The sequence below is a fragment of the Canis lupus genome, chromosome 3 (assembly GCF_011100685.1).
Source record: "Canis lupus familiaris isolate Mischka breed German Shepherd chromosome 3, alternate assembly UU_Cfam_GSD_1.0, whole genome shotgun sequence".
NCBI lineage: Eukaryota > Metazoa > Chordata > Mammalia > Carnivora > Canidae > Canis > Canis lupus.
Window position 1 is genome coordinate 83904581 of NC_049224.1, and position 12912 is coordinate 83917492.

General features: G+C 41.0%; 1 long non-coding RNA gene across 1 annotated transcript; it reads right to left on the reverse strand.

The window, feature by feature from the left end:
* Positions 1-607: 607 nt before the first annotated feature.
* Positions 608-12592, reverse strand: LOC111095401. Its single transcript, XR_005356449.1, has 4 exons — positions 12494-12592; positions 4062-4293; positions 3068-3239; positions 608-902 (listed from the first exon to the last, which is right to left on the reverse strand). It is a non-coding gene; the product is annotated as an uncharacterized LOC111095401 (long non-coding RNA).
* Between the last annotated feature and the right edge of the window lie 320 nt (positions 12593-12912).

The following is a 12912-nucleotide window of genomic DNA, read 5'->3' on the forward strand; positions in this document are numbered from 1 at the left end:
CTGCTTTTTTGAAGAAACCTAGACCCAAACCCTGAATCTTCAACTTATAAGCAGGTGAATTTGAGCTCATTTTTGGGGCCTCACATGTGAATTGTGGATAATGGTGGCTGCACTACTGAGTTCTTAGGAGGATTAAATGAGATAGAGTAGAGGGGAAACAGAGAGGCAGCAGTTTAACATGTAGGCACTAAGCCAGGCTGCGTAGGTTTGAATGCCAGTTCTCTTAATTCCTAGCTCGGTGGCCTGGGGCAAGTTGTTTAACTTCTCTGTGTCTGTTTCCACAACTTTAAAATGGACAGAAACATAATAGTTTTACATCATAGGATTTGGGGGGTAGTTTGAGGAGGAGCTAATATATGAGAAGTTCTTATATAGAACTTTTGTAGTAAGGACCAGTCTCATCACCCAAGGCCTGGCACATGAGTCACACTCAATTGGTGCAAGTCCTATGTTCTTTTCAAGTCCTGCTACAAGTTCTTCTGCTCCATACTACTTCAAAACTTTAGAGTTTACAGCCTCAACTTCTGTGCATCAGATGCCCAGTTTCTGAACCAAAAAAAACCAAAAAAACAAAAAAACCACAAGTCCTTTTAGTTGGCATTGTTTCAAAAAATCTTTACTAGAATGAATAGAAAGTTTGTCTCTGCTTTGATGAAACACAAATGATTTTTTTTTTGCCTGACTGTAGTTGACTGTATTAAATAAATTATTCACTATGACAGGGTAAAAAGCTGAACATTTTTGAACAAAAGAGACAGTCCCCAACCGCCTAAGAAAGCTCCGTGGTTCCCTGTGGAGTTGAGCAGACACCAGTAGGAATCGACGTCTCAGAGAACTGAGACTATACGGCAGCGATTCAGCAAACTTGCATCATCCTCTATCAGCTTCTGTGACTCTGAGCTCTGGGAATAAAAGAAGTCAATTAGAAACATTAATAAGTGCTGAGTCTGAAAACAGGAATTTAAAAATAATGACAGACGTTCAATGCATATTCAGGGGAGTTCCATTATATTCACATTTAACTTATTATGCTTTAAATATACGCTCTCAGGTGAAAAGAAAGAAGGAAAGTCAGAGAGACAGAGGGAGAGAGAAAGAACTACAGCAGGAATGTAATTGAATCCAAACAAAATTCCCTGTCCCTACACCTGGGAATGAGAGTGACATGGGGCCATGACTCTGCTACCCTTTGGGAGATTCCCATGTATCTCCCCAACATGAGCTCTCACCTCACCATAGTGAGTGTGAATGTAAGGCTAACTAACAGGAAGCTGCTTTTCACACACCTGCCCCCAAATGCAAGCCAACATCTTCCCCTGGTGCCCAACGAAAGCAAGCACCATCTGCTCCAATATTAGAGGAAAAACTGGCTGCAGTGGATTTCCCGACACAGATGTCAGCCTCCAATGAGTTGCCTTCCTAAGGATTTTCTAGTGTAGTCTTAACAACAGGAGATTTTCACATTATAGAACTCCATTGTTCTGTTTCTTGGATTTTCTACAACAGTGTTTCCTCCCCGGATCGTCAATGTAACCTAGAAAAAGAAACTTAAGCCTTCCTTCTATAATGCGAGACATCAAGCCTTCTAATTTCTCACCCATAAATTTAATTGGGTTGCATTTAGATGATTTAAAGGCTTGCAATCTTTTGTTTTATTATTTTTTTTGCAATCTTTTGTTTAAAAAACAAAAAGGAAAACAGGAATATTTATCACTTCTTCACCAATCCTAACAACTATCATGTGTTCACCTCATACCTAGGGCACTAAACCTATAGTCCCTGGACTCTGGCTGCATTCCCGACGTGGAATATAATGTTTTCAATAATAAAACTCAGCAGGAGTCATTGCTTTGGAAAAAATGAGCATAGCATTAGTAATATGCTTTCATCTCTTGCTATGAAAGCGATACCCCTGTCAGGAGGACTTGTTTCAAGTTTATCTGAAATTCATTTATCCTGAATGGGTTAAAGTATTGCATCTCCCAGGAAATTCTCCCTGGGTGGGGAGAGGAGAGGAGAGAACTTAGAGACTTCTGAAACACAACTTTTAACCCAGAGGAGATGCAGACAGGTAAAATTTCAGTTTTCATTAGAGTGAACATTTCTTAAACTTGATCCTTTATTTTACATATAAAATAACAATGGAATTATCCCATTTTCTCTTTCTCAACTTGAATATCAGTACATTAAATTCAAATATGGACCTAGATTATGTTACAAAGAAGCAAAGCGAAAGAAAAAAGAAAAAAAATCCCAAATGCTGGATTGATAGCTGCCAAATTCTAACTCCGTAATTGATAAAGTGATCACCATTATTCCCATTTTACACATGAGAAGCCTGAGGTTTCAGGAAGCTAAATTATTTACTCTAGTCTCATAAATGATGGAGGTAAGGTTGAACGTAGGTCTCCTGACACCAGAGTGGCTTTTTCTCAGATGAACTGCAGGACCAGGAAAAAAGGTAGCTAGTTCTACTCCCTTCATAATCAGAGATGTGTCTACTATGTTCTGAGCCAATGACCAAGAAAATAAAGAAGAAAAACACTCAAGCCCTCCTCTACACTAAGGCCTCAGACATATTCAGAAGTTAGAGTGTCCTCTTTCTCAGGGAAAACTCCTCCTCCCTGAGAGCTGGTGGGAAAATTCATACAATCTGTGGAAATCACAAATCAATCCATCAACACCCCAACCAAAATCAGAACAAAAGAGACTAAAAAGCCCAAAACAATTCAAGTAAAGTTACACTTGAAAGTGTAAAAGATTTAGAAATGTAAGGAAGAGGCATCCAGGCACCAATAAAATTGTACTGCTGAGCACTTGGCAGAGGAAAAAGGGGGGCTTTATGTTTAATGTATCAAACGTGCTGTCGGTGGTGGCACCTGGGCCTCCCAAGGCCTCCTCCTTCGCTCAGCCTCAGGGAACTAGAAGAGCTGCAGCCACTAAAAAGCACTGGCAGCAGCAGAAAAAGAAAAAAAAAAAAAAATCTGGGTAACTTGAGATTAACTTTCTATCCCTCAGGCAGATATATGCATAGTGGGCAGAAACAAAAATAGAAATTCCCAATCACCTTCTTACAATCTTCCCCCAGGATTCTCAGAGGCCACTCTGGTTGATGGTGGCAATCCGCATTCCCTTGCCAAACCCCAGAAGACTGGCTTCTTTGGGAAACACCCTGTTTTTCACACACCTTGATTCAGTCTTTTAGATTTTTCAATTTTCTAATCCATTTCTTCCAATAGCTGCCAAGAGAAAAGGAGAAAAGCTTTCAAACTATAATGTAAAAGTCTACAAATGGATAACCATATGTGTGCGCGACTCTGGATGCATTTAAGTGAGCATTTTGGTTCTGTCGACAAAACACAAAATGAAGTGGATGCTAGAAAATAAATGTACTCCTAGGGCGTAATTCGGGCCTTCCAATATCAAGCAGAAGCCCAAATTATTTGATCAAGTGAACCTGATAATAACTAACCACGCACCGTTGGTCAATTGTGTGTGGGGACAACTCGGTCGAGCGCCATTGCTTATGACTGTTATCACTGCCCTCTACAATGCAGCATTTAGACACTTAACAAGTTTTAAATAAGCATTGCATCTCACCATTTGCAATGGTCCTAAATAATGAACTCTCTGAGGCCTAATTTACACTTCCACATCATTAGGAGGTTCAAACAAATGATCTCTGATACCCTCCCAGCTACTTCATTTCTAAAAATCATCTAAGACTCTCAGTGTACCTAAAATATAAGCATTTTGTAAATTCTTATCTAAACCAAATGAAAGCCAACAGATTATTTTAATGAAATAATAAAAGCGATAGACAAAAAGTCAAAAAGACTGAGTTCTAATTCTGGGGCCTCTGTTCTGTGCTTTGGTTATCTACGGGCTATATAAAAACCACACCAAACTTTGTGGCATATACAACATTAATCAATTCTTAGTATTTCCTCTTTGGAAGTTTCGGGACTCAGGAGGTGGGTCCTATTCAGATTGCAGGTGCAGAGCAATCGCAGTCAGATGGTGCCTGGGGCTGGAGTCATCTTAAAGTCTTCCTTACAAACCTGGCTTCTGATGCTGGCAATCAGCTGGGACTTCAGCACAGCACACATGTTGGCCAAATCCTGACTTGCAGCCTGCCCTTCCTTGTGGCATGGCAGCTGGATTCCAAGAGAGAGCACGGCAAGATATAGAGAGAGAGCCAGATGCGTTGTGTTGCTTTTTATGACCCAGTCTGGAAAGTCACGTAGCTTTGCTTCTGCTGCATTCTGTTCAGTAGAAGCAAGCCACAAAGCCCTGTCCATATTCAAGAAAAAGAGAATTAGGCTCTATCTCCTGATGGGAGGAAAGTCAATGATTTACATGATTTCTGAAACCACCACGTTGGCTTTAGTCAAGCCACTTAACATCTAGGACTCTACGATTCAATGATTTATCAAAATGTATCTTTTTAGTGTATAAAAGTCAAACACTTAACAGCAATGAATTCAACTGCATTTTTCCAAATATTCTATCTTTCAAGAGATCAATAGCAAAAAATAGTAATTAGCACTCATTAGGTGGTTACTACGCTAAATGCTGTAAATGTATTTTATGTTTACCATGTCACAGTTACAACGATCATTCCCTTGAACTTCTACACATGCACCTTAAATTCAGAGTAATAAGTTTGCATTCAAGAAAACTGACAAACTCTAGGTTTACAACCCCTCACATATAGACTGTCAACATCTCTTTGGAGCTTTGTGAGAGTAATGTATTCTGGTTTAGGACATGTTTTCACTACTGATCATTATAAGGAAATGTTATTTATTCTTTACATGAAAAATGAACACAACTGCCTCAAGTCCCTCTTCCAAGTTCATCTGGGCATAAAATTGTGTAAAAGAAGTCATCCCTAAAGGGATTCCTTTATAGGGAGACACATATATGTAATGATTCAGCCAGCAGATCCTCCAGAAAAACCCATGAACCACATTTGAGGATACCCATGGGATAAAGAAAACTTTCCCCCACCAGAGGAGACACTCAGGGGCCCCTGGTTGGCTCAGTGGTTGAGCATCTCCCTTCAGCTCAGGGCGTGATCCCAGGATCCTGGGATTGAGTCCCGAAAGGGCTCCCCACAGGGGCCTGCTTCTCCCTCTGTCTATGTCTTTGCTTCTCTCTGTGTGTCTTTCATGATTAAATAAATAAAATCTTTAAAAAAAAAAAAAAAAAAAAAAGGAGACACTCAGGTAGGCCAAGCTGTGGTGAAATCCTGAAAGTAGATCTTTGTAAGGATGACAGATCCCAAGACCAAGTATTATGGAGCACCACACCAAAGAAGCCTGCTCCCTCCCCCGGAGCACCCCATTCGAACTGGTCTCATTATTTTAAAACACAGCCACAAGCTTAACAAGAGGTACATGTGAAAGCTGACTTCCATGAGATCAGGGACTCAGCTGAAGAGTGAGTGTGTGCAAAGACCAGAGGTTAAGTTCCACAGTGTGGGCTCTCCTGCTGATTATTGAAATATTGACCAAGGCAAGAGTCAGAAAGTGAGGCCATCCCTGAGTCTTCCAAATCCACACCACTCTATTACAATGGAAAATATATTTGAAAGGAAGCTGGGGAGCATGATGCTGATGGTACTAAACAAATGCAGGCCCTGGAGAGGTCTACCCTTCTTCATTTCCAAGTGACCAGAATGACCTATTAGGAAACGTCAGAGTTAATTTGACATGATCACCCTCAAGGAGCCTGGAGTTCATCCTATATTAGTCTTGGATGAAAGAACAAAATGAAGGAAGGAAGGAAGGAAGGAAGGAAGGAAGGAAGGAAGGAAGGAAGGAAGGAAGGAAGGAAGGAAAAAGAAAGGATGAGAGGAGAGGAAGAGAGGTGAAAAGAAGAAAAGAAAAAGAAAGAAAAGGAGAAAGGAAAAGTAGAAATATAAAATGCCTCAAAAAGGAAGGGAAAAGAACAGACACTGTTTGACTTTCTCCTAGGAATTCATTCTATTAAAAACTGCTTCTATGCACAATCGACACTCAAGGGCCTGAGATTTTATTGTGGATCAGTACAACACCAGGCATATACAAAAAGTAAATCTAAATCCGATTTTCTTGAATGAAAATATCCCTGAAAAGAAATCAAACTGTCCTCTTGAGAAATAAAGAGGGAAGTACAAATAAAACTTAATAACAGCATTTATCGAAATGGTTGCCATGCAGTTAGATTTCTACCAGTTTTAAACACCTGGTGAATAGTCACTGCTATCTTGCAGAATTTCTGTTAAACAATTAGCTTGGAAACACTTGCCAGACTGTTAGTGCTATATGCTCTTCAAGGACGATGGGAAGGCTCAGGGACTGTTGCTGCTTGCTGCAGAACGAACATGTCAGTGGATCTGGACGTTGTGGCAGTGGCTGTTTCAAGGTCCAGACCACATGGAACCATGAGGAAAGGATTTTAACCCAAACCTTGTGGCTAGTTCCTGATAGACCTTGTTCAATGCAGCTCAAGTACCCAAAAATCTTAATATTCTCTGGAAATGCAATGAGATTTCAGAGCAGAGAACATGCCCCTAAAAAGCCCAAGTTTCAAAAAACACACAAAGAGGACAAACAACATGACAGTCACTGAATTGTCACTTTGGTTTACATTTTCTCATCCTGGGGATGTTATTTGTTACCCTCACAGTAAGCAGTCACTTCTCACTGACCACAAAGACTCAGAGTTAATTTTAGAATGAATTAACGTTGCCATGTGCTGTGTGCTAAGGACTATGCAAGGTGCCTTCAAATGCTTGCATCTAATTATTTATCCTTCTCTCCTTATCTGGGTTCTAAATTCCCGCTTTTCCTCCTACTAGATGACTCAGGTGAGTAACTTGACATGAGTCTTAGTCTTCTCAGGGACAGTGGAAGCAATTATCGTACCCACCTCATAGGATCACTTACTGTCAGGATCAAATAAAATAATGTTCATGTGGTAAATAGGGATTTTTTTTTTTTTTGCAAATAATTTTTTTTAAAAAGACTAAAAGAGGGATCCCTGGGTGGCGCAGCGGTTTGGCGCCTGCCTTTGGCCCAGGGCGCGATCCTGGAGACCCGGGATCGAGTCCCACATCGGGCTCCCGGTGCATGGAGCCTGCTTCTCCCTCTGCCTGTGTCTCTGCCTCTCTCTCTCTCACTGTGTGCCTATCATAAATAAATAAATAAATAAAATAAAAAAAATAAAAAAAAATAAAAATAAAAAGACTAAAAGAAAAATGTAGGGAAGATATAAGGAAAGCAAAAAGATTAATGAGAAAGATGAAGGATGGGGGTGTCCTAAGATAGGAACCTGGAGACCCTCAGAGGAATCTGTAGCCCCATAGCAAAGCTGCTCCCATGGGGAATGAATTCTAGCTGCATCTTCCAGTTACTTTGTCTAATATTTAAGATCCCCAAGCCCCAAAGTCTGCTTGACCATATGTGGAGTATGTAACTTCCCTTTAGGTATGTTGGGTGAGGCAAAAATACGATCTTGTAAAGGACCCATCAATGGTGAGAAAGGAGGCTCCTAGACCCACAGTCCCACCAAAAGCACCTGCATCAGGGTAGAGGGAGATCCCCCAAAGGAAATTGAATGCTTGCTATCAGAGGAAAGAAGAATGGATGCTACACACCACCCAAGATGACAGAAAAGCAGTAAAAATCCCTACGATAAAAAACACACGGCTCATGTCAAGATTCAACACATGTCAATTCTCTACAGCTGCTTTATGATGCCATCATTAGCCCCGTTTTGCAAAGAGGTAAACTAGAGCTCAGAAAGGTTGGGTGATTTTCCCAAGTCATGCACCGAATAAGTCAACCCAATCATCTGAATGCCAGGATGAAACACTTGCAATGGGAAGAATTAGAGAGGGTGAACGGTTGAGAAAAAAACGAAGAGCTGTTTAGGTGGATGAGTACTGAACAAAATCTGTTCAGGATTTTGGTCCTTAAAATGGCTTTCCCTTGAGCACAGCATGAATTTTGAATGTCATGCTCTTAAGTCATGCAGTCTGTTCTGTGATCTCTGGCCATGCACACCTGTGGGGTCAGGTGTCATTACTCGCCCTTCAAGAAGCCTCCTGCTCAACAAAAGAAAAGCCAAACTTCAGAGAGGTCAGAGAGTGTAAGTACAGTTTTAACCTCCTGTTTTCTGATGAGATGGATAGGGGATAGTGAATGTTTATGAAGCCAGACACACATGAATTTTCAACTAATCTCACATGCAGGCAAGGGCACCTAAGACAGCCGAGATAGCAGAAAGAATTGGTATCTTTTGGCTGCTATCTAGAGTTTTCCTGAGCCTGAGACCCCAGTCATTTCTAATTGATAGCAAAGTCTGTTGCCACCAGCAAAAATACCAGAAACTGAAGAAAAAGACTGTTCGTTTCCATGAGTTGCTTCCCCATCCCTGCCCCACAGTCACATTTCCAAGAAAAACAATTTTTAATTTAAATCCAATTTAGTTAACATATGGTGCGTTATTAGTGTCAGGAGTAGAATTCAGTGATTCATCAGTTGTATGCAACACCCAGTGCTCATTACATCAAGTGCCCTCCCTAATGCCCATCCCCCAGTTACCCCATCCCCCGCCCCTCCCTTCTAGCAACCCTCAGCTTGTTCCCTAGAGTTAAGAGTCTCTTATGGCTTGTCTCCCTCTCTGCTTTCATTTTATTTTATTTTTCTTTCCCTTCCCCTGGGTTTATTTGTTTTGTTTCTTAAATTCTACATATTAGTGAAAGCATATGATAATTGGTTTCCCCTGACTGACTTATTTCACTTTGCATGATACCCTCAAGCTTCATCCACATTACTGCAAATGGCAAGATTTCATCCTTTTTGATGGTTGAGTAATATTCCACTGTGTATACAGAGCACTTCTTTATTCATTCGTCTGTTGATGGACTTCTGGGCTCTCTCCGTATTTCAGCTATTGTGGATATTGCTGCTATAAACATTGGCAGGCATGTGCCCCTTCAGATCACTATGTTTGTTTGCTTTGGGTAAATCCCCAGTAGTGCAATTGCTGGGTCATAGGGTAGCTCTATTTTTAACTTCTTGAGAAACCTTCACACTGTTTTCCAGAGTGGCTGCACCAGCTTGCATTCCCACCAACAGTGTGAGAGAGCTCCCCTTTCTCTGCATCCCTGCCAACAACTGTTGTTTCCTGAGTTGCTAATTTTAGCAAAGGTCCGTGTACTTCAGATTGGAGCTTAGGGATGGGAAGTTGTAAAGCTGTAGATAGCCCCCCCAAATCCAACATATTCAAACAGTTTATTGAGAGTTCCTTTCATGGAACTTGAAAAAAAAATGGGAAGAAAATTTTAGGAAAGGTGGTTAAATCCTCAGACATCAGAATAAACACTTTTAGAAGATAAAAATAGGCCAAAGAGCATATGAAAGGTTGTGAGAACTGGATATGATGTGTGGCAGACGTTCACCTCAAGGACAGGAGGTGCCCAGATCCTGCCTAGAATCACAGAAGTTAAGGGGTCATCACCGAGGGATAATTTCTGAGAGTGGTGATGCTTGTTCTAAGCCCCAGGGCAGAAGGAAATGCACACTGAAGGTGTCAGTCCTCTAGAAGAGATGTAGTAACTAAATAGACACTCACGTGGGACTGGAGCAGCTACAGCTAAGAATGGAAAAGTTGTAGAGGAAGGAAAAGAAGAGCATGGTAGGCATTCCCAGGGAAAAGACAGGACTGGATTGGAGGCAAAGAGCTCCATACAATGGCAGAGGGAAGTTTTCTACCAGTGGAAACAAAAGCAGGAGAGTGTTAACAACCACAGAGAAGAGCACATGAGCATCCACAGAACCAATGGGAAGGGAAGGGCATTGTGGGTCACCCGTAACACAAATGCTCTTCCTGGATGCTGACCATGTGCAAGGACTCATATTTTCTGCGGAACTCTCATAGCAACTGAGACTCTCATAGCAAGCAGAACTCTCATCTCATTTTACAGATAAGGCTGATCTCAGTAAGGGGAAATGACTTTGCCAAAAGTCACACAGTTTGTAGAAGCAGGGTCAGAACCCACATCTGTCTCCACAGCCCACAGTTTGCTCCAGTGCACTATGCTTATACCCACAGCTGATTCTCACCCCACCCCCGGAGACTGGCAAGACTTGCAAAGCAAGATCTAATGTTTAGGGAGTGTTACCATATTAAGTTGCCAGTTTTATAGGATAGAGTCAAATATCAGCAGCGTTTGGTTCAACCTTTTCAGTATAAGCATTGCTCCAAGCATGTTACATGTTACCTCATTGTGTCCTCACAATGGTGCTTTGGTAGACATGCCTTCTATTATTAGTAATAATACCTATTATTATGGTCCCCCCTGCATAGAGAGGGAAGCTGAGGCACAGAGAAGTTAGAAACTGTGCAGTTATTCAGTCAATAAGGGGCATCGCAAGAACTCAACCATGTATTCATCCGCAATGCCAATCTTCTTCCATATAAAAATTGGAAAGGAGTGGGGGGAAATCCGGAAAGTCATCGATCTTTTCTCTTTCCTTCGTGAAAATACCTTCATGAAGTTATTCACTTGCCCAGAATTTATTGAGGGTCTGTATTCTGTGCCAGGCACATATCCCAACCTGCTTTTCACCTAAGAAAAAAATCTGCCTGTGGTACATGAGGGCTCCTTCCTACAGAGTGTTTCTCCAACCGGGAAAGCTGAGAATCAATGATTCCTTCCTCTCTCCCTGCTTCCAACCCTTCCTCCCTTCCTTCCTCCTCCTTCCTTCCTTCCTTTCTCCTTCCTTCCTCTCTTTATTCCTCCCTTTTTCCTTCCTCCCTTTCCTCCTCCCTTCCTTCCTTCCTCCCTCTATTCCTCCCTTTTTCCTTCTCCCTCCCTCCTTCTTCCCTTCTTCTCTCCTTTTCCCCTTCTTTCTTTTTTCTTCTATGGCATACTGTTTGCTCTTTAAAAAAAAAAAGTTATTTATTTATTAGTGAGAAACACATAGAAAGAGGCAGAGACATAGAGGGAAAAGCAGGCTCCCTGCGGGGAGCCCGATGCAGGACTCAATCCCAGGACCCCAGGATCATGTCCTGAGCTGAAGGCAGATGCTCAACCGCTGAGCCACCTAGGCATCTGTTTGCTCTTTCTTTCAATTCTAATAATATTATGTGTCGGTCTCTAGAGCCAAACAAGTCAGAGCACATATATAAAATGCCAGTAAGTGTCTACCTACGTAACTACCCCTGAAGGAGCCAATGGTAGGAGTTTGAGTATGTCATTCCACACTTTGCCTGCACCGACATGTATACATTTGTGCATATATTTTTGAACATACAACTCTTGTGTATGTTTTGACATATTCTTCACAACATTTGAGTCTTATCATACACATTATCCATACATTATTTGTGTTTTTTTCTTAATATTATATCTGTGATATTCCTTCATGTTGTTTATCTGCTCTTTTTTGTACTTCTATTGCAGAGAATATCATAATGCAGAAATCGGCAGACTATGGCCCTCTAGCCAAATCTGGCCTGCTGCCTGTTTTTGTAAATAAAGTTTTATTGGCACTCAACCACATCCATTTTTTTATAATTTCATAATAATAAAAAATTAGACGGCTGTTTTTTACAGCTGTTTTTCCTGGTTCAACAGCAGGATTGAGCAAATATAACGGATACTGTATCACCGTCAGGCCTAAGACTGGCATTTTTTAAAATTCTGTATTTCAGAAAGGCTGAAAATCCTTTTAAATATTATCCATTATATTTGTTCACCTGTGAATTGCCCCTTCATTTACTTTGCTCACTTTTGTACTATGTTGTTAAGAGTATAATGTGAGGAGGGAAGCGTTCCTGGGGGATGCCGGCGGTTGAGTGTCCAACTAAGTTTCGGTTCAGTTCATGATCTCATGGTCGTGGGATCAAGCCCTGCATCAAGCTCCACACTCAGTGCTGAGTCTGCTTAAGATTCTCTCCCTCTCCCTCTGCCCCTCCACTCCTGCTTTCTCTTTCTTTCTCTCTAAAATAAATATTTTTTAAAAAGAGCATAACATAGGAGTTAAGCATGATTTCTCTGCATACTGCTGGAGTTTGCAAAATCCTGGCCCCAATGCTTATTAACTGTGTGATATAGGTCATGTTGCTGGGTTTTTCTGTGCCTCAGTGTTTTAATCTATAAAATAGGGTGGTAATATTGACCTCACCCATTAAATTATTGTAAGGATTAACCATTCTTATTATTTATCCCTCTCTCTTTTTCCTTTGTTGACAATCTGTCTAGTCAAACAGTAAGAACTTGTTGCCACGTCCCCCTCAAAATCCCAAAAACACAGAGAACTTTTGAAGTCACTGAAAAGTACGTTGTTAGTCTGCTTGTGGTCCAGGGAGTCTCCTAGCCATGAACAGAATATCCTGGTGACATGATTCTGGGTGGTGCAGGATAAAATCTCGTTTTGTTTCTTTGCCCCACACCTTTCCTACATCAGCCCAGTAAACCATAAGTGAATCTTACAGTAATAAGTTCTTGCAGGTTCTCAGGGATCACCTTCTTAACATTAGTTTCACTGCACAGACAGGAGAAGATAGAGCCCAAAAGTCACTGAGCCCTATGATCTACCTGATTGGAAAAGGAAAAAAAAAAAAAGATTAAGTTCCAGATTTTCAGAACTTTGGGAAAATACTTCTGGCTCTTTCATTGCTCTTATTATCTGTGCCTTACATTAAACTCACATGTACATATAGCTACTAGCCTGTAAAGAGCTTGAGGACAGAGTAAGCATTTGATTCATCTGCTAAAGAGTTGGTGTTCGTTAAATATCTACCGCATGAATTAAACATCAACTGTCTCTCCTGATTTGTTTCTCTCTCAAAAACAAAACACAAAGCAAAAAAAAAAAGAAATTTAAGTTAATTTAGGGCTGCAGGTCACTG